The sequence below is a fragment of the Triticum aestivum genome, chromosome 4D (genome assembly GCF_018294505.1).
Source record: "Triticum aestivum cultivar Chinese Spring chromosome 4D, IWGSC CS RefSeq v2.1, whole genome shotgun sequence".
Taxonomy (NCBI): Eukaryota; Viridiplantae; Streptophyta; class Magnoliopsida; order Poales; family Poaceae; genus Triticum; species Triticum aestivum.
Window position 1 is genome coordinate 64,860,227 of NC_057805.1, and position 25,319 is coordinate 64,885,545.

General features: G+C 48.3%; 1 long non-coding RNA gene across 1 annotated transcript; it reads left to right on the plus strand.

The window, feature by feature from the left end:
• The first annotated feature begins 8,991 nt into the window (after positions 1–8,991).
• LOC123096235 (uncharacterized) lies at positions 8,992–10,159 on the plus strand. The gene is made up of 4 exons (XR_006446512.1): positions 8,992–9,298; positions 9,518–9,619; positions 9,705–9,783; positions 9,882–10,159. It is a non-coding gene; the product is annotated as an uncharacterized lncRNA (long non-coding RNA).
• Positions 10,160–25,319: the final 15,160 nt, after the last annotated feature.

Below are 25,319 nucleotides of genomic sequence, written 5' to 3' on the forward strand. Positions count from 1 at the left end.
TGGACTCCGTTTGATATTGATTTTCTGCGATGTAAAAAACAAGTAAAAAACAACAACTGGCACTTGGCACTATGTCAATAGGTTAGTCCCAAAAAATGATATAAAATGATTGTAAAATGCTTGTAAAACATCCAAGAATGATAATATAACAGCATGGAACAATAAAAAATTATAGATACGTTGGAGACGTATCAATACCCCAAGGTGACAATAATTGGGATTCTTTCTGGTGATTATCGTAGTTTGAGGAGTTCATGTATACACTAAGTGCTAATGCTTTGTTCCGGTTTTCTATTAAAAGGAGGCCTTAATATCCCTTAGTTTTCTTATGGACCTCGTTGACAAGGGAGGGTAGGACAAAACATGTCATGCAAGTTCTTTTCCATAAGCACGTATGACTATATACGGAATACATGCTTATATTACATTGATGAATTGGAGCTAGTTCTGTGTCGCCGTAGGTTATGACTGCTACATGATGAATATTATCCAACACAATTATCCATCGCTTATCCAATGACTACGAGCTTTTCACATATTGATCTATGCTAAGTTACTTTTGCTGTTGCTACTGTTACAATCACTACATCATACTACTTTGCTACTAAATACTTTGTTGCGGATATTAAGTCTTTCAGGTGTTGTTGAATTGACAACTCAGCTGCTAATACTCGTGAATATTCTTTAGCTCCCCTTGTGTCGAATCAATAAATTTAGGTTGAATACTCTACCCTCGAAAACTGTTGCAATCCCCTATACTTGTGGGTTTTCAGGATCCAAGGTTGTGTGCATGGGTATGTAGGTGTAGGAAAAGTCATGGAATTGATTTAGACCTTGGATGAGAAGAAACTGATATGGCTTCACAAGCTCAATCGTAATAACACTCTTTTCATAGGAAAATAATGCTTCTTTAGGGCGAAGAACTATGAAATGGCTAGAATAGATGTGTACTTACATTGGCAAGATTATAGAAACATTGGATAACTTGGGAGTAAGAGGGGAAAAGTTTGATCTCAAGTTAAAATAAACTTCCAAATCAAGATCCAAACCAAAATTTAAAGAGAATTCAAATGAAACTCGGGCAAAAATCGGGGTGTTACAACATACATATATGTCAACATCCATGCTTTCAAATAAATTGAACAAGTCAATCTCATATTTCTACACATGTACAGTGATGTACTCGTAATTTTGACGGAATAATGAGAGAACACTGAGGCGAGGATAGCCCCCGCAGCTGTAACAGCCTGATTTTTGGCCCTTTCTTTTCTTTTGTTTTTCCCGAGGTTTTTGCCTGAGATTTCCTTTTTCCGTGGCTATGTGGTCTGGAACTGTAGAAGATGCCCTCTTCTTTGTTTCCAGAGTGGCTTGTCATTCCCAAATCCTTCCCTAGACCCTGTCATTTTCATCCTAGCCCAAATCCCAATATTCTTTTTATTGGGAATATTCCTTTTCTATTAAAGGAATAACTCAAATTGCCCTAGGTTGTGAAGCAACCTTTATTTCCATCACTCCTAAAATTCCCAAATAATTCTCATAAATTTCTTGGGTCATATCTTTCTCAAATATGGAAAAATATTTCATTTGTCATGTTTGTCATCATGCTCAAATAATTCATTTCCTATTCTGCCCGAAATGGCACATTGTGAAGCAAGTGCTATTTTCATTTTCCCAATTGACCTCAAACTCCTTGGACACCTTTTCCTGTCCATATCATTGCCACATGCCAAAATGCAACCTCATTTGCCTAGTAATTATTTAATTATGATTTTCCAAAGTTTCTATCCATAAAGAAGCTTTGTGAAGGAGGTGCAAGCTAGGCATATCCAAATGAGTTGCCATTTTGCATGGTCCCTCATATCATCATATCATAGCCCTCCACCAAAGTAGAGCTCATGTCATGCCTCCATGTGAGATCATCTTCAATTCTTTGATTCTGTCCAAAATTTCAGTTTGTGAAGCAAGTATATTTTATCTTTCTCCATTATGGGTGTAAATTTTTCTAGGCCTTCTATTATCCATATAACCTACCTCCACCCATTTTGGGCATGGTTCATCAAGCCATTATTCCTCTAGAATGTTTGCGAGATTCTGGTCAGTGAAGATAGTTGTGAAGGAAGTACCATTTTGATGAATCCAATTGGTATGAAATTTTTACAGCATCTTACTATGACCAAATCATTAGGCCTTGCCAAATTTCAGCTCAAGTTGATGCTTCCTCAGAATGCATCATCCTAATCTAGTTTCTAGACCAGTTTATGTGGTTGTTAAGCAACTACATTAAATCTTGATCCTAATCCTCTCCAAGTTACCAGGGTGAAAGTCCTTCTTACCCTAAACCTACCAGACAACTCCATTGCTTCCAAACTCCTTCTTGTTGATCAGCAGTTCTCATCCAAGTTACTGCAGTAAATTTTAGAGGTTAATTACCTTTTAACCAGAGCACTTTTAACCAAACTACCACCGCAGTTGCAACATCCCAAGGAAGGACTCCACCCCAGACATCGTTTGGGTTAGCTTGTGGCACTGTGGGCACCAGTGAACGCGGTGATCACGAGCCTTGGCATGCATTGCGCGCGCTCTGCTGGCGTTGGCCGCGTCCAGGGCGTTTTCTTGCTCGGGCCCCTCCTCCTCTCATCGCCTTCGCGCTCGTGAGCCTGTCCAACAGCTTCACCGCGTCGTCGCCGTCCTCCTGGAGCCTTCTTCCCCTCCGTTAGCCTCTCCGTCAGCTCTCGTTGCCGCGCGCCCACGGACGCATTGTGGCCGACCGAGGCTTTAATGGCGTTCGACCGCTTCTCCTCTGCGCCCTCGGCTCCCCTCACCCTGTGCGCCTCTGTAGCTCGTCCGTTGCCTTCCTCGTCGCCTTCCCGCGCCCTCCCGTTTTCACTGAGCCTCGCCAGAGCTTTGGCCGAGCTCGAGAGGCGGCACTCGGCCACTGCCTCCCTCGCCCGGCTATATATAGCCCTCCCCCGAGCGATTCGAGCACACCAGCAGCCTCGCCTCACTCCCGGCTCCCTCCCCAGCCTCTCGTTCGAGCTCGAGGAGCTCCCTGTGCCCACCATGGCCGCCATGGCCGCCTCGGGTCTCCTCTCGAATCCGAGCCATCCGAGCCTTCCCCCTCCCTCCTGACCTCACCATAGCTCCACCCGGACCCCGGAGATCCTCCCAGTGTCCTCTCCCTACCGCCGGAGCCACCTTGGCCGCGTGCCCCAAGCTCAATCTCCGCCGGTGCCTCTCTGTTCCCCTTGCAGCGCCGTCCCTCCCGCTCATCTCTGGCGTCTCCTTCCCATCAGGATGGATGCGGCACTCCTTGCCGGTCTCGCCGGTGGCCTCGGCTTGGCCGGAGGCGGCCTGAGCCGGCCGGGCCACCGCCGGCATCGCGACCCCGCCCCTGCCTCCTCTGTTTCCCATCGGGGTGCAGCGAGGAGGAAGAAGACGAGGCCAGCTGGGCCCCACATCGCCTCCCGACCCCACCTGTCGACGGCTGCGCGTTGACCCCGCATTGCCACGTCAGTTAAGTGGAAGCGTAATCTCACGAATACGCTTTCGTTTCAGTGAAAGCGTAAAGAGCTGCGGCTTCGGCCGAAAATACGCCTTCACTGTCCCGAACGCGTAGTTGCTGGAATGCGCTTTCAGCTTTTCTGTTTTGGCCCAGTCTGTAAAAATTTGTATTACAGATGGGTCCCTGCAAGAAAAACTATCATATCTTTTTGCTCGAGACTCCGATTAAGGTGAAACCAAAGCCCACTTCTTCGTTTCGTCGAGCCCGTTCTGCGGTTTCATTTTCACTATGGTATGACATACTGGAAATGACCTTTTTGCCCTTGCACGTAAACAGCCCCTCCAAGAGAGAACTGTTTCTGGCAAAACTTTCCGCGGCTTCACCGCACTTCTTCCCGGTGCCTTCTTCATCCCCAGGCAAGCCACAATACCCACTTGCATGATAGTCATGCAGTAGCCATGGTTTTCAACTTGAATATTTATTAAATGTTTGCTTGTTTAAAATAGGGTTATCATTGTTTCGGTAATGCTTCTGGGTTAGTGCTTACTTCCTTGCTATGTTGTTATGCACCTGGTTGTCAGGCCCTGCTAGTTGCTAGTATTACTTTCATATTGCCATGCTTGATAGTAGTACATGTTGGGTTGGTCATGTTCTTCGGTGCATGACTAACATCGGTTGCCGAGTACTGTTAATATGCGTTGTTCCTTTGCTGTTAGTTGGTTAAGTGTTACTCGGTAATGTTATTGATGTGTTCTTGCATGGTATTTATGGTTGATGCTAGTGGTCATGTTATGCTATGAGTAGTGTTGCACTGGTAATATTTATGCTCGTCATTATGCCATGTTTAGTTGGAGATTATTCATAGTTGATATGGTGGATAGTTATGTTGCATCCCGTGCTTATGTTGATATCATGCTCATGCTTTGTAAATGCATCATGTTATTTTATCATGGCTCAGCATATTGCATTCAAGTTTAACCGGATTAAATTGAACTTGAACAACTGTTGGCTGAGTCATGGTTCCACCATATCGAACTGACCAGTGCAACCACGCTTACCTTTATGGGAAGGTCCTAACTCGGTCTATTGTCGTGCCTCTTGCCGGTGCCTCCAACTAGGGAAGGTTATGGGCGCGCTACCCTGATTAGGTAGGCGGACGTAAGCCTTGTGTGCCCGTTGTTGTTGTTATGGATCCAGTCCCGGTGAGGGACGTTTTGGCCACGACGGTGGTCGTTGTGTCTTTGGTAGACACGGGGCCACCCAGGACTAGCCCAGTGGGGAGTGAGTCGGAGTGGCCGGGAGAGTGTCATGGCAGTAGATCGGTTTTGTCGGAACGCCATTGGTCCACCCGAATGGGAATGCGAGGCCATGAGTTCCGTAGTGTGGGTACAGTGTACTAACCTCTGCAGAGTGTATATTAAATCTATCGATAGCCGCGCCCGCGGATAAGGGCCCAGTTCGTGCCGGTCACACTGTGAGTCAATAGTATTAATAATAACTTGATTAATGACAACCCCGGTTTGCTGATGAGATAAGTTGGTTGTGATCGCCGGAAAGATCACCGTTTGAGACCAAGTGTTGGTCATGGTTGTGATCGCCGGAATGATCACCGTGGTATCGACGATACCGAGTTGTTGGATATTCGTGATGTTGTGCGAGAATCGTGGGTAATGATCAAGCTCCTTGTGGTCATTTAATGATTACTATGGTATTGTTTATACCAAGCTTGATTTGATCCTGAGATAATCGTGTGATGTCTGAGATTGGTAAGTGATGCATGTGATGGTTACGTAGTAATCCGAGCAGAATAAATAGTGCATATAGTGTCATCATGTTGCATGCTAGTATCGTCAGATTCATATGTTCATGCCATGCTCATGTTGTTCTAGCTGTATCATGTTCATGTTGCTCATGTCATGTTGTTATGAGGATCTCATGTTAATTCCTGTTTAACCTGTAATTGCCATGCTGTTGTTTGTCTTGAATGCTTCTGGTTATTGTGAGCTTGCAAGTACATTCAATGTACTGACCTGGCGTGTCATGCTAGTTTGCAGGTCGTGCCTGGATTGCTTGCTTGTTTGGTGTTGTTCCTGTGTTCGCGAGCTAGGATAAACGTTCCAGCCAGAGTCCCTGTGGAGTGGAGTTCACCACCGTCGTCGTTGTTCCGCTGCTAGAAGTTCTTCTGCTGCTTGCATAGAGCAACTGAGGATGGCGTAGTGTCGGCGTGCCGATGTTATTCATTGTAATATCGGAGACCTTGTAATCATATTCATGTAATAATAGAAAGCTGGTTTGTTCTATGCTAAGCAGTGCCGTATTCCAGAAGACTTCTCCCCGATCTCTGGGCTGGAATACGGGGCGTTCCGGTTTCTTTGAGCCGGGGTGCCACAGCAGCCCCCGTGTCGACCCCGCTAGGGCTACTCGGGCAGCACCCAAACCCTAGCCGCTGGGGCGCGCACTCCCTTCTCCCATCCCTCCGCCATCGTCGGGGGACGCTGCCGGGCTAAATCCGGGGGCCGACGGTGGTGGGGCTGTAAAATAAGTTGGAAGCGTTGAACCCTTTGTCTCGGGCCGCATTGATATATATTGGGCAATAGCCTTGGCGTACAAGTTGTGGAAGAGACCGAGATCGATCAGGAGAGATCGTTACAGAGGGATACGGGAGATAAGTAAAGATAGAGGAGGATTACAAGTTTAAACAATATTCCTATCTCTATACAGTTTATTCTAACACTCCCCCTCAATCTGAACCTCAAGAAGCTTTGCCAAGGTTGAGATTGTACGTGAACTTATCCAACCCTCTCATGGTAAGGGGTTTTGTAAACCCATCTGCAAGTTGATGTCCTGTAGAAATAAACTTGATCTCAAGCAACTTCCGAGCTACTCTTTCTCTGACAAAATGAAAATCAACCTCAATGTGTTCTGTTCGTGCATGGAAAACAGGGTGAACTGTTCAAATGTTGCCACTACTCCATGCTCAGGCACAACATTCTCACCCTGAAACTGAAACCCTTGATCGTACAGACGTTCTGGGCGCTCGTCTTCTATGATTATATTGTGCATGATCACACAAGCAGTCATCACCTCCCACAGTTTCTGCGTGCTCCAGGTATTAGCAGGATACCGAACGATGCCCCGTCGAGATTGCAAAACACCAAAGGCACGCTCGACATCCTTCCTAGCACTCTCTTGCTCCTGGGCAAATCTTTTCCTCTTCTCTCCGACAGGGTTGGGTATTGTCTTGACAATAGTGGTCCACTGAGGATAGATACCGTCACCCAGGTAGTATCCTTTGTCGTAGTTGTGTCCATTGACAGTAAAGTTCACCGGTGGGCTGTTGCCTTCGGCAAGCCTAGCAAACACCGGCGAGCGCTTAAGCACGTTGATATCATTGTGTGATCCAGCCATGCCAAAGAAAGAGTGCCAGATCCGGAGATCTTGAGACGCCACGGCCTCTAATATGACAATGCAAGCCCTGACATGTCCCTTATACTGCCCTTGCCAAGCAGAAGGACAGTTCTTCCACTCCCAGTGCATGCAGTCTATGCTGCCAAGCATCCCTGGGAAGCCCCTTCTGGCATTCATCCCCAGCAAACGGGCTGTATCTTCAGCTGTCGGCTCTCTCAAGTACTCAGGGCCAAAGACAGCAATAACAGCCTTGTAGAACTTATACAGGGACTCTAGGCATGTAGACTCACTCATACAGACGTACTCGTCAATGAGATCACCGGGCACTCCGTATGCAAGCATTCGGATGGCGGCAGTGCATTTCTGATAAGAGGAGAAACCGATCTTGCCGACGGCATCCTCTTTGCACTTGAAATAGTCATCATAGCCGACCACCCCCTCTCCAATACGGTTGAAAAGATCCCTACTCATACGGAAACGGCGGCGGAATTTTTGATGTTTGAACAACGGGTTTGTTGTATCAAAGTAGTCCTTCCAAAGAAGGAAATGCCCGCTCTCTCGGTTGCGATTCAACGCCGGAAGGTGGCCCGGAATGGAGCCACGGAACAACGGCCGCTGGCTGTTGAGGTGGTGATGGACCAACACGGCAACCAATATCTCCTCCTCCTCGTCGGAGTCACAAAGAAAATTGTGGAAAAAGAACTCGTCGGCGGAGTCCATTTTCGTACCTTGGCAAACTGTCGAACAGCTTGCGGGCGTCGAAGAAGGAGACGGCCGGCGAGGGGAGTCGCGGCGCGCACGGACCAGTTAGCTGCCCTGCCGACGTCCGACGAGTGGGCCGGCATCCGTCGAGCGTGGCCGGGGCGGCGAGGCGGCCTCTTGGTCGCGGGGCGGCTGTGCGGTCAGCGGAGCGGCGGTGGGAAGCAGTTTGCTCCCCGGCGGCAAGACGGCGGTGGCGGGCGACGGGGGAAGTGAGCGGCGTTGCTGGGCGGATGTGGAGGCGGCGGCAGCTGGCAGAGTCACCGGCAAAATAGGGCGGCGGCGTCGGCGACGAAGGAGGCGGGCGAGGGTTGCTGTTTGGCTGGGGTGAGGGGGGAGGCAAATGAGCCACCGACCAGCGGGCCCGGGGAAAGGAGAAGGCAAGCGTGCGCGCGTCCGTCGCGTGTCCGCGCCGACGCAAATCCGGCTCAAAAATGGGTCGCCCGCGGACGAAAAGCGGACGCGCGTCCGTTTGGGTCGGCACGTTGAGCCGACTTTTCTGTTCGCGCCGACCCAAACGGACGGCGGCGGACGAAATGGGTCCATTGGAGTTGCTCTAATCATTAAAGGTTAAAAACAGTGATTTTGTCCGTCTCTTGCGACCCATCGCGCCATTCAGGGATGAGACCCACCAGACCCACCACCACCGCGGATGAAGCTGACAACAACGCCGGCACACGTAGTACATGGAGGAGCCACTGTCGGGGCTAGGGTTTGCGCCCACAGGTCGCCACAGAGATGACACGGGAGCTGGGTTGTGCCTTTTCTTTCTTGACGACTAATTTTCCAAGTGCAATCAGGAGAAAGGAAGGTTCTGAATCTTGAATTGAATATGGCAATATGCTAAGTTGGACAAAAAAATATATTATTTCTTCCTCCAGATTAAAATATAGGCAAGAGGACGCATGCGAAAGAGAAAGAGAAAAGCAGCAACTTGCAATCATCGACCGCACAACCCGCAGAAAACAACAAAATTTTGCATTATCAATGGCTACCACAGTTGCGAAGTTGGTATTAGTTTTTGACATCAACAAGGATAAATGAAGAAGAGAGCATAGAACAATGGACGACCGAGTCTAGTAGGTCGATCCAAGCTATCCAAGCTAGGCGCGGCCTTTTCGGCTCTGTTCAGTTCACCACCTTGGCGTTTCACCGTGTGCAAGCGAAGACGAGCTGGAGCCTGCGATGTGTGCCGACATGGCGAGGTCCAGTTTGTTTGTTTGTTTCCTGACTGCGGTTGCTGTTGCTGCCTTGCTGGCTTTCTGTCTGCTGGATATTTTCCCACTTCTTCACCTTCCACGAGCCTGAGGAGAAGACTTGCATTGCGTCCCGGGTCGTCGCCTCGTGGGCTCCTCCTTGGTGGCTATATATTCTTTTCGGACTGAATTATTGCCAGCCTGGGGGGAAAGCATCTCCATTTCTCTATTATCTCTCTCCCTCTCGCGCTCCTACCGAAGTGTACTACCAAGTAGCAGCGACCTGATTATATAGCACGGCAGGCCGGTCGTCGCCTCGTCTCGCCGGGAGAGGATAGGCACAGGCGAGCACAGAGAGAGGGAAGCAGCTGATCCCAGCCGGAGAACCGTCCATCCGCCATGAGCGACGGCCAGGGCAATGCTCCTCCTGGAGGTACGTATCCATCCGATGTTCCCGTAGCTCGCTCTGCTCTCTGTGAAATGAAAGTTCGGTCAACTCGTCGATCCACCTCTGGGAGAGCCGGAGAGGTGGATTAATTAGCAAAACCATGAGTTTATCTGATGGCCTGAACCAAGATTTCGGTTGCCTCCCATCGGCCTTTGCCGGCTGTTTTGCTAAAGTAAATCTGGTGCTTGTGTGTGACTACTGTAGGCTACTTCATCGGCCGTCCGGTAAACACCGACGAGACCAAGGAGAAAGAACCGCCGCAGGCCGTCCCTGAGCCTGCTCCAGCTGCGCTGAATACCCCTGGTGGTATGTGCGCGCAACGCTTTGAGTATGTTATGTAAACCATGATTTTGTTAGTAAATCTCTGTTCGTCTTCTGTTGCTCAAACAAGATTACTTCGTCGGCCGCCCGTCGAACCACGAGCAGAACACGGCAGCGCCGCCGGCTAAACCGAGCTTCTTGGCCAAATTGTACGACAGCTAGCATATATTTCAGCAAATTATTTGGAGCTAAAAACGCTCGAGCTGTGTCTAACGCTTCTGCTTTCGTCTCCGTCTCTGATCTCCAGCTGTCCATGCCTCGCCGGCGGTGGAGCTACCAGCTAGACCGACCGGCCCAGCAGCCGTGCGCCGTGCGCGTGACCACGGGAGGATTTGAAGTGGAATCTCAATTCTGTATTGGAACTGTGCGAGGTCTCTTCATCTTTGGAAGCTCTGCTCTGTTTTTCCTTCTTTCTCTAGCATTTGATTCCTGCGTATTCATTCGTGTAATGCCGACAAACGTAAACTCGACGAAACTGCAATCCGTCCATGTGAAATGAAAATGATGTTGATTTGTTCAATTGTAGATACTGTGTACTGATGTGGACTGCGGATTTATCGCCGTCGCGTGTTGGCGTGTAAACATATATCGAACTCCACCGGAACAATTCGTGTATTTGGCAGCTACACTACACACATATCTCTCCCTCTCTCTTCTTTTTTTTTGGAAAAGGAGGAAAACCCCAGCCTCTGCATCAATCCATGCATGCAGTCATCTTATTAACAATAAAGTACCAAAGCCTTAGGGTCACTAGGGCCTATAATCATAGTGCAAAACGAAATAAAACAAAGAAAGATGCCACATCCGGCGAAACAGATCAGGTTACGATGCCTATACACCTAGCCTATTATCAGCACGTCATCCAAATCGGCTGAAGATAGCCCGTGCCACCGTCTCTCAATGGTTGCACCCAATACTCAAAAGCTCACTGGAGTCCACACGAGTGAGTAATGACCACATAAGGATCGACGCTGTAGCTCTATAGATTACCTAAAAAATCGTGAAGTTTGTTGAGGGAGTCCTGGACTAAGGGGTTCTCGGGCGTCCGGCCTGTTATCTATGGGCCGGACTGATGGGCTGTGAAGACATGAAGGCCGAAGACTGTACCCGTGTCCGGATTGGACTCTCCTTGACGTGGAAGGCAAGCTTGGCGATCAACTAAGAAGATTCCTTCCTATGTAATCGACTCTGTGTAACCTTAGATTCCCCCGGTGTCTATATAAACCGGGGGGTGTAGACCGGAGAGGATATACTCATTACCATAGTCATACAGGCTAGACTTCTAGGGTTTAGCCATTACGATCTCGTGGTATATCAACTCTTGTAACACTCATGTTCATCAAGATCAATCGAGCAGGAAGTAGGGTATTACCTCCATAGAGAGGGCCCGAACCTGGGTAAACATCGTGTCCCCCGTCTCCTGCAACCATCGACCTTAGACGCAAAGTTCGGGACCCCTTACCCGAGATCCGACGGTTTTGACACCGACATTGGTGCTTTCATTGAGAGTTCCGCTGTGCAGTCGACGAAAGGTTCAATGGCCCTTTCGATCGTCTATAGTGACGCTGTCCAAGGAGAAACCTTCCTCCCTGGACAGATTTTCGTATTCGGCGGCTTCGTACTGCGGGCCAACTCGCTTGGCCATCTGGAGCAGATCGATAGCTACGCCCCTGGCCACCAGGTCAGATTTGAAAGCTTGAACTACATTGCGAATATCCGAGGAGACTTGATCTTCAATTGATTTGAGACCGCGGCGATCGCTCCCCATCGCTCCGATGAACATGACTTAAATCTGTCATCGGACCAGATTAAGGAGATGGTTCCTGTAACTGCTACGGCCCTAGATCCGGAGCAAATTGCACCATCCGAAGCCACAGAGTCTGCAGCGTTGGAGCCGCACACATACTCAAGACCCTGCAATATTTGCATCAACGAAACTCCGGACTCGTCTCCGGTTATAAGTTCCGGACCATGTACGCCTGCGGACACCGAGCTGGATCGGTTATCGATTTTTGAATTCAGCGCCGCAGACATCTTCCTGCACTCACCTTTGGGTGATGTGCTAAACTCTTTAAAGAATTTGTCCTTGGAGAAGGACTCACAGCCGAACTATGTTTGGTTCGATCTAGAGGCTGATGATGGGGAATTTTGCTTCCCACCCGCCACCCACTTCATAGCCACCGTCGATGACCTAACCGACGTGCCTGATAATGGCTCCGAAGACATTGACGACGATGCCGACAAGGAACAAGGCTAGGACCCGCCAGTCACCAGACGTGGGACGGCCACCCCCTTGTACGACGTTGACACACTTAAAAAAGCTGGCGACGATGACAAAGGAGATCCAGTCGAGAATAAACCTCCCGAGACGCAGTCTAAGCACCGGCGCCCTAAACGCCGCTCCAAGTCACATCGTAGCAACGCTGGCACCGGAGAAAAAAGTACTCCGGACGACGCCGAATACAATGAAGACCCTGTTGGAGCAAGATCCGAACAGGAGGAACAAGAAAACGGGCAAGCCAGACCCGATGAACAGGCCCTGCCCAGCAACAATTCGGAGGACGAAAACTACCTTCCGCTCTCCGAAGATGAGGTAAGCCTCAGCGACGAAGACTTCATCGTACCCGAAGAGCCCCTTGAGCAGGAGCGCTTCAAGCGCAAGCTAATAGCTACTGCAAGGAGCCTGAAAAAGAAGCAGCAGCAGCTTCAAGCCGACCAAGACCTACTCAACGATAGATGGACCGAAGTCCTGGCCGCCGAAGAATACGGCCTTAGTGGCCCATCCAAAAGCTACCCGAAGCATAGACTGCTACCTCAATTCGATGACGAGGCGTTGGAGCTCGTACCATCATCACACAATGCGGCTGGCCGCCGACAACTCTATCCGGATAAAGAGGCAACTCAAGCCGAACACCAGACCGCCCCACCTCGCCGTAAAGGCAAGAATAACGCAGCTCACGATCGTCCAGACGACCTGCAGCGGGACCTGGACAGTAGAGCAGGACACGCAAGACCGATCTACGGATCGCGAAGGCATGCCTCGACACGTGACGATGGCTACCTCTTCGGACGTGATAAACCTAGCCACGCCCGAGCCGAAAACCACAAATGGACTCCTTCGGAGTTACGTCGCAGTGTGGCCCAACATAGAGGCGCCGCACACCCGCTTTGCTTCACCGACGAAGTAATGGATCATGAATTCCCTGAAGGATTCAAACCCGTCAATATTGAATCATACGACGGAACAACCGATCCCGCGGTATGGATAGAAGATTTTATCCTCCACATCCATATGGCCCGTGGGAACGACCTCCACGCCATTAAATACCTCCCACTAAAGCTAAAAGGGCCAGCTCGGCACTGGTTAAACAGCCTGCCTAAAAATTCCATAGGCAGTTGGGAGGACTTGGAAGAGGCCTTCCTCGATAACTTCCGAGGAACATATGTCCGGCCACCGGATGGCGATGACCTAAGTCACATTGTCCAGCAGCCCGGAGAGTCAGCCAGGAAGCTCTGGACTCGGTTCTTAGTCAAAAAGACCCAAATCGTCGACTGTCCGGACGCGGAAGCCCTTGCGGCTTTCAGACACAGTGTCCGGGACGAATGGCTTGCACGCCACCTCGGCCAAGAAGGACCTAAATCCATGACAGCCCTCACTGTTCTGATGACCCGCTTTTGCGTGGGAGAAGACAGCTGGCCCGCTCGTAGAAGCAAGAGCACCAGCGACCCGGGCAGTTCCGAAATCCGAGACGGCAACGGCAAGCCACGACGAAGCAAATACAACAGTCGCAATGATAATGAAAGATCATGCGACACAGCGGTCAACGCCGGATTCAGCAATCCCAAGCCCGGCCAACGGAAGAAGCCATTGAAGGCGAAACGAGACAAACCATCCAACCTAGACAGGATATTGGACCGACCCTGCCAGATTCACGGCCACCCCAATAAACCAGCTAATCATACTAACAGAAATTGCTGGGTCTTTAAACAGGCCGGCAAGCTCAACGCCGAACACAAGGGAAGGAGGCCGCCAGGTGACAGGGATGACGGAGAGGTTCACCAACGAAATACCGGGGGTCAGAAGCAAATTCCACCCGAGGATCAACTACTACTGGAGTGAAAATAGCAGTCCGGCTTCCGCCGCCCACCTCGTACACCTGCAAAAATTTGTGCCGCGCATACATCACTACACACTCAAAATACAATGGGCATTGGCGGAAGCACACTACAGACAAGCCTGCAAGCATCCCCGTAACATCTTTTATCCATTTTCTTTTTATTTCTTCTTTTACTATCTCTTAGAAACAGGTGACGAATAGGACAAACATCTGAAACTGGCTCTATCGGAGTTCGGATCCGTACACTCACCTAAGGGGCTATCTCCGTCAAGGATTCCCCCCGCAGAGGACTGGCGGCGCAGACGTGCAACAGGAGGTCCAAAATAACTTTTTGTAGACCGCACTCTCTATTTCGAGCCTGTACTATGCCTGTTCCTCTGCCTCCGACCCCGAGCATGTCAAATAGCCGGGAGGATGGCTTATATATATATATATAATAAATAATCATTGGCATATCGCTCAGCTCCTAGTATCCGAATTAAAGCCCGAACAGCTCTACAGCGTACTTCGGCATCGCAAGTTTGGCCTTATATGCATCAGCTCCGAATCATTGTCTTGGGTCAATAGTTGGGTTGCCCGACTCCTGTGCTTGCTACCCTACGTTCCGCTCTATCGTCTAGGGTAGTAAAGGAAGAAGTACTGCGATTGCGCTTCCGGTTCATCTGGTCAAGTGCCTCAGTAGGGAAAGCCGAAAACTGACTATCATGATGCGGCGAGAGCTGGTCAACCACTTGGCGACTTCTTGGAATCTTTAGCGATTCTCCGTGTCACACAAAGGATCTTTTTAAGATCAAATATGTAAGGCACCTTACGCCGCATACATACCAGGGGCTATGTCGTAGTCCCACCATAAAACTCCTATGGCTAAGAGAAAGTGTTAACACCCTATAGTCCGATTGCCTGGTTCGCCGCATTATCACCTCCTTCATGGACCAAGACGTTGGATAAAGAGTGATTAAATGCTTTTCTAAACACCCTCGTACATCCTACGAGGGGGCTGAAGCCGACGACTGGAAAACTTTCAGATTATATTAAAACGGCCGCACAAGAGGAATTCAAGCTTTCGAGCAAAACATAAAAATAGACTAACTATAAAATTGTCTTTTACAATTATCATACACCTCACTCGAACATTATGTCTTTCAAGCATTGGCCCTCTATTAAGCGGGCGGCCTCTAGGACGTCTTCAAAATAATGCTCCGGTTCAAGATGGTCCTTGCCCTTGGGTGGACTCTTAGCCGCGATATCGATGGCCTTCATCTTTCCCCAGAATGTCTTGACTCGGGTAAAGGCCATCCATGCACCTTCAATGCACACTGACCGCTTCACAGCATCGATTCGCGGCACCGCGTCAACAAGTCTTTGTACCAAACCGAAGTAGCAATCCGGAATAGGCTCAGTCGGCCACAACCGGATTACGACATCCTTCATGGCAGCACCGGATGTCCTATGAATTTCGGCCCATTGGGACATCTGTTCATTAAGCAACAGAGGGCGCTTCGATGCGCCAAACTGCGACCAAAAAAGCTTCTCCATTGCGTACCCATCTCGCGCTTGGTAATACTGCGCAGCATCAGAAGAACTCTTCGGCAAGTCTATAAACTCGTCCGGAGAACTCCACACTTGGTTAAGCCGAGCATAGTTCGGATTACCGAACTTAGTTTGCAGCAGAAACGGCTTACCAGCCGCAATCTCCCTAGCTTGCCGGATCTCCTCACGGGTTGCTCTGGATTCCGACCGCGCTTCTCTTGCCTCTTGTAAGGCCTTGTCCAGTTCAGCCATTAAGGCTTTACTCTCCTTCTCCAGCAATTCACAGCGGCCAGTAGCATTCTCCAGTTCGAGTGTCATCGTGGATATCTTCTCCTCGTCTTGGCGCCGTGCAGCTTGTTCGGCTTTTAACTCAGCCGATGCCTTTTCGGCAGCCGCATTGCTACACCGGGCCTGCTCCTTGGCCCGGGCCAACTCCGCTCGAAGACTTCAAAGGCGGCAGCACCATCTGCAGCCACACATATTCCAGCATACAGATTTTAGCATCATGATTATACCACAAAAAAAACCTATGGGGATTGCCCCAAATACATACCTCGCGACTCGTCAAGACGCATATTGATTAACGCAAGGTCATCCCCTGCTACATCAAGCTTCCGCTGCAGCTCGGCAATATCCATAGTCTGGGAAGTAGCTAAGGGGGAAACAGCCTGCGTTCAAGTTCATCAAATCAGTCTTGAGTAATCATTTTTTATCCTCCGATTCGCTTCCTAGTGGAAGCCAACCCAAGTCTCAGGGGCTACTACCTATACACAGGCGCATCTTTGCAAATAAAACATAGCTGAAAATAATACATCACAAACCTCGAAGCCTTTTAGCTGGCTCATGAAGGCTTCATTCAATCCGCTCTTCGCGGACAAAATCTTCTCAACCATTGTACCCATCAAGGTACGCTGTTCTCCCGAGACAGATGCTTTTTGCAACATGTTCCGCAATATATCCGGAGCCTCCGGGTCTCCGAAAACCGCTCTAGCAGCACCACCATCCTTTGATGGAATCTGTTCGCCCGTCTCCAGAATCACCGTCGGCTGTGAGCCAGATAGTCCGGGGCCTTTATTATCAGCCCCAGAACCTCGGACGGTCGGAGATCCACCTTCGGGTACTGCCTCTTTTATCCCCTGTGTAGTTTGTTGATCAAGAAGAACCCTCCGCGACGACACTTCAGAGCCGTCCGCCTTATTGGGTGAGGAAGTTGGGGGAGGCGTCTCGCTCTCCATCATCTCTGGGAGGAGACCTCCCGAAGAAGAGGATTGCCCAGATACACTCTGCGTCGACCTATAAAAATGCACGGAAGCGTTACGTATATCTTCGTTAATGGCAAAGGAGCGGGACACTATCAAAGTATTCTGGATTCACTTACGGTTTGGCCGAGGGCTTGTCCCCTTGTTGGAGCTGTTCGACGGCGTCGCTTTCCAAACCCAAGCTCCTCAACAGTGGCATCTTGCCCCTTTTGGGCGATCGCCCCTCCCAACCTTCGGAGGCGGCCCTTTTCTCCTACTCGGAGAAGGGATGCTGGCTCCTCTTTCGCCTTTATCTTCAGGCGAGGAAAGGTCGATTTCTCCGGACTCAGTATCCGACTTACTTCCGGAACAAAGGTCATCCCGGGTCTTTTCGCTCTCCTCTTTGCCCTCCCTTGCCGGCGCCTGATATGGTGCCGAGGCCAGCATCCTTGTTAGCACAGGATTAGCTGAGTCTTCAGGAAGGGGAGCCGGACACCTAATCCGTCCCACCTTCTTTACCCAGCCCTAAAAAAGGATGATTCGGTCAGTAACTTGCCACTGGATATCTGATTATGAGGTATTCGACAAACGGGTACTTACCGGGGGTATCCGGGTGATTACAGTCTAGGCCGACATCTTCGGTGGTGTCCGGCCATTGCCTTCATTTCCTGAAGAATAATCTCCACATTCCTTCATGCGTAGTGCCGAAGAAGTGCTGAAGAGTCCACGACCCTTCTGGATTGAACTCCCACAGGCGGAGAGGCCGTCGCTGGCACGGCAGGGTCCGACGGACTAGCATGACTTGGACAACCTTGACGATGTTGATGTCCCTCTCAATGAGGCTTCAGATGCGACTTTGCAGAGTTCGCACCTCGTTCGTTGATCCCCAGTCCAACCCCTTATTAATCCACGATGCAAGCTGAATTGGGGGGCTGGATCGAAATTCGGGCGCAGCTGCCCACTTGGAGCTGCGGGGCTCGGTGATATAGAACCACCCCTGCTGCCATAAATCAGAAGATTTGGCGAAGGATCCTTTCAGCCAAACAGCGCTAGCGAGCTTGCTCACTGTAGCACCACCGCACTCAGCTTGCTCCCCCTCTATCACTTGCGGTTTCACATCGAAGGTCTTGAGCCACAAGCCGAAGTGGGGAGGAGTTCGGAGGAAGGCTTCGCACGTAATGATAAACGCTGAGATAAGAAGAATAGAATCCGGGGCCAGATCATGAAAATCCAGCCCGTAATAGAACATGAGCCCTCGGACGAAGGGGTTAAGTGCAAACCCTAACCCGCGGAGGAAGTAGGACACGAACACGACCCTCTTGCCGGATCTGGGGGTGGGAATAACCTGCCCCTTGACAGGAAGCCGATGATGGATTTCTGCGGTCAGATACCTCGCCGCTCGAAGCTTTGCAATATCTCCCTCCGTAATAGAAGAAGCTACCCACCGGCCTTGACGGCTGGATCCGGACATGATTGGGGCTTGTGGCAACCGAAACCCGGTGTTGGAACTCGGGGTAGCTGGGGTTGAGGAAGAAGCAAGCGTGAAATAAAAAACGGGTCTGTACCCCTATATAAAGGCTGTGGATATCAAACGTCTCCTCCTGGGCCTCAAAACTTGCCTATTCCCAGGGAATTGTACCCAAATGACGGTTGGGTTACCCACGTCCGGGTTGACAAGAATCCCTTAAAAAAGGGGAGACACGATCTCCGCTTGGATAGGACATGCTAATAAAACGATGTCTTGAGATGTGGGACGATGGGCCAGCTAACGGTTCGAAAATAATGGTCGAGCAGACGTGATGTCATGCTGCAAAAACATTTGTCAGCGGATTGGATTCGTGTAAAACTATATTTTCTCTGTGGTTGTGTATGAAGTACGTGACAGGTCCAGATACTATTATTGCGTTCGAAGACTATCTTGGAGTTCGGAAAGAAGGGAACCCGCCTTGCAATGCCGAAGACAATCTGCGTGCCGGACACCTCGTCATTGAAGCCAGGTTCAGGGGCTACTGAGGGAGTCCTGGACTAAGGGGTCCTCGGGCGTCTGGCCTGTTATCTATGGGCCGGACTGATGGGCTGTGAAGACATGAAGGCCGAAGACTGTACCCGTGTCCGGATTGGACTCTCCTTGACATGGAAGGCAAGCTTGGCGATCAACTATGAAGATTCCTTCCTATGTAACCGACTCTGTGTAACCCTAGATTCCCCCGGTGTCTATATAAACCGGAGGGTGTAGACCGGAGAGGATGTACTCATTACCATAGTCATACAGGCTAGACTTCTAGGGTTTAGCCATTACGATCTCGTGGTAGATCAACTCTTGTAACACTCATATTCATCAAGATCAATCAAGCAGGAAGTAGGGTATTACCTCCATAGAGAGGGCCCGAACCTGGGTAAACATCGTGTCCCCCGTCTCCTGCAACCATCGACCTTAGACGCACAGTTCGGGACCCCCTACCCGAGATCCGCCGGTTTTGACACCGACATTGTCCCATTAAAAATCACATAATTTCTAGTATTCCATATTGCCCATAGTAATGTGCATATCCCTATCCGAATATGTTGCGTTGTATGTAAGTCTACTCCACTGAGCCACATCCCAAATAACGTGTTTATGCTCGTTGGGGGATGGACGTTAAAAGCTATATGAATTGAGCGTCATAATAATTTTGCAAGTGGGCACTCGAGAAAGAGGTGTTTAATCGTTCCATTGTGATCACAAAAACAACATCTGAAGTTACCGATCGAAGAGCTTATATTTACCCACAACATGTTATCCCATTTTTTCGATAAGGTCGCTTTATTACTTAAAAGGTTTGAGCATTACATACGGCCTCTGCATAACTGAAATGCACACGGCCAAACAAAGTCCTCTCACAAAAACAAAAAACAAAAAGAGTCTCTATAACGGCTAAACCGAAGGGGGGGTCAATCCTAAGATCAAGCTGCCACCCATGTTGGTAAAATATCCCTCGTCGCAGCCTCCAGTCGTGTACACACCTCCGTAAATAGGTCTCAATTCTTCATGCGTTATAGAGAGGACCATAAACAAAGAGTTCTGATACATTTGTAGTTATCCTGCATAAGAGAAGTACTTTTATCATTAAAAACCTTATCGTTTCTATATAGCCAAAGCGACCAAATAACGGCAAACGCTCCCACCCTGAGAAGAGTCCTAAACTTGTGATCAATCCCATGTAGCACTTGCCACATATATTAGCAACACTACAAGGAGGATACAAGCCAGAAACTATTTGGATTACTGATCATATAGAACAAGCCAATTTGCATTGAAAGAACAAATGTTTCACCGTCTCATCATGCTGACAAAAGACACATTGCATATTTCCATGTCAATTCCTCGTAATAATGTTATCTTTAGTAAGAATGGCTTCGCAACGAAGATACCATGCAAACATTTTATTCATAAGAGGTATCTTCATCTTCCAGATCTTCTTATTATACATAGACTCCACTGACAATTGTCCATTCCCATGTCGGTTCCAAGAAATACATCAGACTCATATGGCAATTGTACCGTGGACAACTGTTGGAGCAGGATGTTCCATGATTGAAGTCTGGGTTTAATTAACTCTCTTCTAATGTCACATTTGGCGGAAATGATTCCAAAACCATGGCGATAGTATCACCCTTGTGACGCACAATGTTACATGGAGCCGGATATTGTTCCCCGAGTGTAGCATTGTCTAGCCACTTATCCTCCCACAATCTAATTTTCGAGCCATTCTTAATCGAGAAGGATCCATAGCGGAAGAAATATTTCTTCATAGCCATTAGACCCACCCAAAAGTGAGAATCCACAGACTTCCCGTATACTTGGGATACCGCCTTGGAACCCACATATTTTCTCCTTGGGAGGGTTTGCCATACACCATCTTCCATTAGTAACTTAAACAACCATTTGCCGAGGAAGGCCCTATTCTTAACCTCCAGGTCATGAATGCCCAACCCGCCTTGGTCTTTGGGACGACAAACCACACTCCATTTAGCCAGTGGATATTTCTTTCTCTTGTTATCTTCTTGCCAAAATAATCTTGATTGGAAGTAATTTAATCTATGTAATACTCCTTTCGGCAATTGGAAGGAGGAAATCATATATAGTACCATATTACTTAGTACTGAATTTATGAGGCCAATCTTCCACTCAGAGATAGCAGTTTACCCAACTGCTTAGTCTATTTTGTAGTCTCTCCTCGACATTTTTTCTCCATGTTCATCTCATGTCGAAACATAGAAGCAGTATATCATGTAGTACATGATAGGCTGAAATTACTTTTATTTACTGTAAGAAGCAGAAGCTCTGCCAATGCAGTATAGAAAAGTAGTAGAATACAAAACCCAAATGCATAAGCACTAGGGAACAAGGAAAAGCAGATAGAAAAGAAAAGGCCCACGGTGGCGGGGCTGCCGGCGTGGTGTCGATGGTGCTGAGAGCCCATGATGCGTGGCGTGACATCGGCTGAATGACGTGCTCGAGGCGGTGGTGCTTCGATGCTCTAGTGTTGCATCTTCTTCAGGCGGCGCGGTACCGATCTGATTCATATCCCATCGGGGCATGCCTCGGGATTGTATGGCTGGATGGATCCAATCCTCCAACCATGGTGGTCTTGTGGTGTCAAAGGTGGACATGGTGGTGCAGCTAGGCTCTTTTTTTAGAGGGACGAAGACTGCAGGAGAAAGCCAGACTTTGACTATCGTCGGAGCCAATGACGGTGGCGCCTACGGGCATCGGTACCTTGCTGAAGGCGTCGACGTGCAGTCCTCGGCTTCCCTCCCAGAATACTTCAGGGGAAACCCTAGGTCCAGGTCTTCCTGGATCAAATGATGGCGGTGCTTGGGGTCGTGTTCCCCATTGGAGGCATCATCTTGAAATTGGGTCTGGCTGTCGAGACTAGTGGTTGGTGGCGGTTCATTGGTTGCTTGTTTGCCAGCATGTAGTAGTGATCCATTGTTGCGGTGTGGCCTTGCGGACATGGTGCACGAAGTGGAAGTGATAGGGGCGCTGATCGACGGTGCTGATGGCCAGGTCATGTTCGATGATATTGACGGCTTGCTGCAGCCATGGCGGTGTAGTGTAGGCTCATGGTGTATTATGTGGGGCCAGTGGTTATGTCAAAATTTATCATTCACAAACACTTGCATTGAAGGCATGGGATCGCCGGAGTGTCTCAATGAGATTTTGGCGGTGCCATCTCTTCTCACCATTTGAGTTGCAACTGACGTCACTCTAGCATCAACGGAGGTTCTGGTTCCGCGGGCAGCCTTTGGTGGTTAGGGCACTTGCATAGTGTGTGTGCGTGCGCGCGCGCGCGCGTGTGTGTGTGTGTGACTCTGTAAGTTGTTGGTGTGAGTTTTTTGTGTGTGTTCGTGTGGATTGTGTGCATCCTAGCTATGTGGTCGGATGTGTGCTCTTTGTGTTTGTATCCTCTTAATGCTCCATATTGAGTTAATAAAACTCACCCTTTGTCAAAAAAAACGAGAAGCGTTGGCTATACACCTCGCCTATACAGGATTAATGCCTATGTTGCTTCAAATGGCTGCTTAGAAACCATTTTTCTAAACAAAAGAAGCTTTTATTGCAGTCGGGTCATTACATTTACATCAAGATGATACAATCATGCTGAGACTACTTTCGGTCTCTACATAATGCACACGGCCCACACACACGCATGCCAAAAATTTATAACAAGTGCAACAACTGGGAATTCTACGGACCATCAATTCTTAGACTAGACTGCCACCCATGCTCCTAGGTACAGGTACGAAGCCAATGGGTAACTAAATAGATAACTTGCATAGGAGATGACATTGTTTTCTTGTAAAAAAAAAGCTAGATCATTCCTGCATAACCAAAGCGATCAATATGCAGTAGCCGCCCCTAACAAGAATTTTTGTTTTAGGTCTTTCCTAATGCCCCATAGCCAACCACCAAACATATGTCATATATTTGAGGCGGGAAAAACCCTGAAGCCGCTTGTATAATAGACCATACAACACGGACAAAGCGACATTCGTAGAAAAGGTGCCGAACAATCTCATCCTTGTGACAAAAGCAATAACTTCTATTGTCATGCCAGTTTCTTTTAGCCAAATTATCTCTTGTAAGAACTACTTCGCGACGTAAGTACCAAAGGAATATCTTAACGTTGAGCGGTGCATCAATTTTTCACATGCCTTTGTTATCGGGAACATCACAATGCACAAGAGCGGGATATTGAGACTTCACCGAGAATCCCCGTTGGGAGTTAAGTTCCAGTAAAAAACATCTTATGCATGTGTGACAACAATATTAGCAACTCAAGGAAGTAAATTATTCCATGTTACTATTTTGGCCCCACAAGGCCCCTCCAAAATTGTAGAATTGGAGGGCGAGTTTGGAGGACTTCTACCAGATTAGTCTGTTTGTGCCTAACAATGTAGAGAAGATTTGGATATTGTTCCCAGTGTATTACTGATGACTCTAATTTATGTGATAGTTTACTGAGTATTTTGTGCCTACATAGTAGGCTTGTGGAATTTTACCATGCTCGCGCACTTCTTTTTGTTGATAATCCCTCAGGTGACCTCTTTTGGATCAATCGTCATTTAAGGGAGAAAATTCTCAGAAATGATAGTGGAATCACGTATTAAAAGTGATAATCACCTCCCCTAAAAGAATCAAGCAGAAGGCCAAAGGAACTAGCGTCGTCGCGCTTCCAAAGCAGGAGACAGTGTTCCATACGACCGCGAGCGCCCATATGAGCGGTCATATGGGACGCCGCCGCCATAGCCAGATCGATTATCTTCACCCCGTCGAATCAGATTGTGGATCAGACGCCCAGACACACCAAAAACTCATCCAGAAGGCAGAACCATAGCCTCCAGAGTTCATCCAGAGGAGGGATTAACATGGAGAAGAGGGGGATTCCTCTCACCGCAAAGGGGAGGACAATATCATCGCCACTATCGTCATCATCATCATCCACCCCATCATCATCGTCATCGTCCACATCCTTATCATCTGCAACATCAAGAATCCTAGTGGATCCTTTGTTGTATCATTTGAATCATTCATCCATGTATTCCATTATCATTGCTATGATGTTTGTTCACTACTGTAGGATGCTGCTAACGCGACACTACGATCAGAGACCCTTTGACGAAACTGTGTGTGATGCATTAATCGCAAACGATGGTGTAAAAACCGTTAAAAAGGTGCAAAACATTTGCGATGGCGGAGCCATCAAACACGGTTCAGATTTTAGTTGCGTGTGCGATGCAGGGCACACGGTTAGTCCATTCGAATTGTTTGCGATGAGGCAGAACAACAGAAACGGGCAGTCATATCAATGTGTGTGCGATATACGGAATACAGTTCGCTCTGATGAACTGTTTGCTATTAGGGAGTGCAATAGAAACGGTTAGCCAGATCAAGGTGTGTGTGATATACGGTATACGGTTCACTCGGACGAACTATTTCCGATTAGGAACACAACAGAAACAGTTCAACTTAACAAGGTGTGTGTGATATGCGGCATACAGTTCACATGGATGAACTGTTTGGGATGAGCCAAAAGAACACAAATGAGTCGTGTAAACAAGATGTGTGTGATACGTGGCAAACAACCGACTCGGATAAACTATTTGCGATGAGAAATTACAACACAGAGGGTTAATACAGTTAGTTCGTGTGCGATTCTGTGCGTACAAAAAACCTTGAAAAATGCAAACTAGTTGCTTCCGGTGGCTAAGAGTATCGCACACGATGCGTCTGCGAGTATTCGTGTGCGATGATCAGTAAGTTACACATATGTTTCCTTATGTTAACATGTGCGTGAATTTGCAATATGGATAGTTAATATGCAAATGCCTTCTGGACATCGGGCACACGCTTAAACTCAATGAACTGTGTACCATACTAATACTTTCCATAAAAATTTAAGAACTTGGGTAACAGCATTTGAGTAACATGCATATAGTGGTTACACTATTCGACAAAAGGAGGATCTTCGTAACACGGTTTTGACAACCATATGGTCCATATCTACATACTTAACATAGTAACAACTATCACATTTTAAGAGGCTAAGGGCCAACAACCATATGGTTGATACGTCTCCAACGTATCTATAATTTTTTATTGTTCCATGCTGTTGTATTATCAATCTTGGATGTTTTACAATCATTTTATAGTCATTTTATATCATTTTTTGGTACTAACCTATTGACATAGTGCCAAGTGCCAGTTGTTGTTTTCTGCATGTTTTTTACATTGCAGAAAATCAATATCAGACGGAGTCCAAATGCAACGAAACTCCACAATGATTTTTTATGGACCAAAAGGAACGTAATGGGCCCTGCCTGCGCCTGGGGGGTGCCCCGAGGGGGCACAACGCACCAGGGCACGCCAGGTTGCGAGGTGTTGTTATTTGTGTGCAGGGGTTGTTTACGTTGTGTTGCTTGGTTCTCCTACTGGTTCGATAACCTTGGTTTCATATGTGAGGGAAATACCTACCGCCGCTGTGCTGCATCATCCCTTCCTCTTTGGTGAAATACCAACGTAGCTTCAAGCGACATCAATGGTCCATATCTACATACTTAACACATTTTAAGAGGCTGAGGGCCAACAACCACAACTATCCGCTGGAAGCAGCTTGATCACGGCGACTCGGCACCTCGTAAATGAAAAGGAAGAGCCCTCCTGTGCCTTGGTAGAGCATGAGTAGAACAGTGTCTCCAATTTCCCAATATGGATGCATTGCCACGACAAGCGAGAACTTGTTAATTTGAATGGTT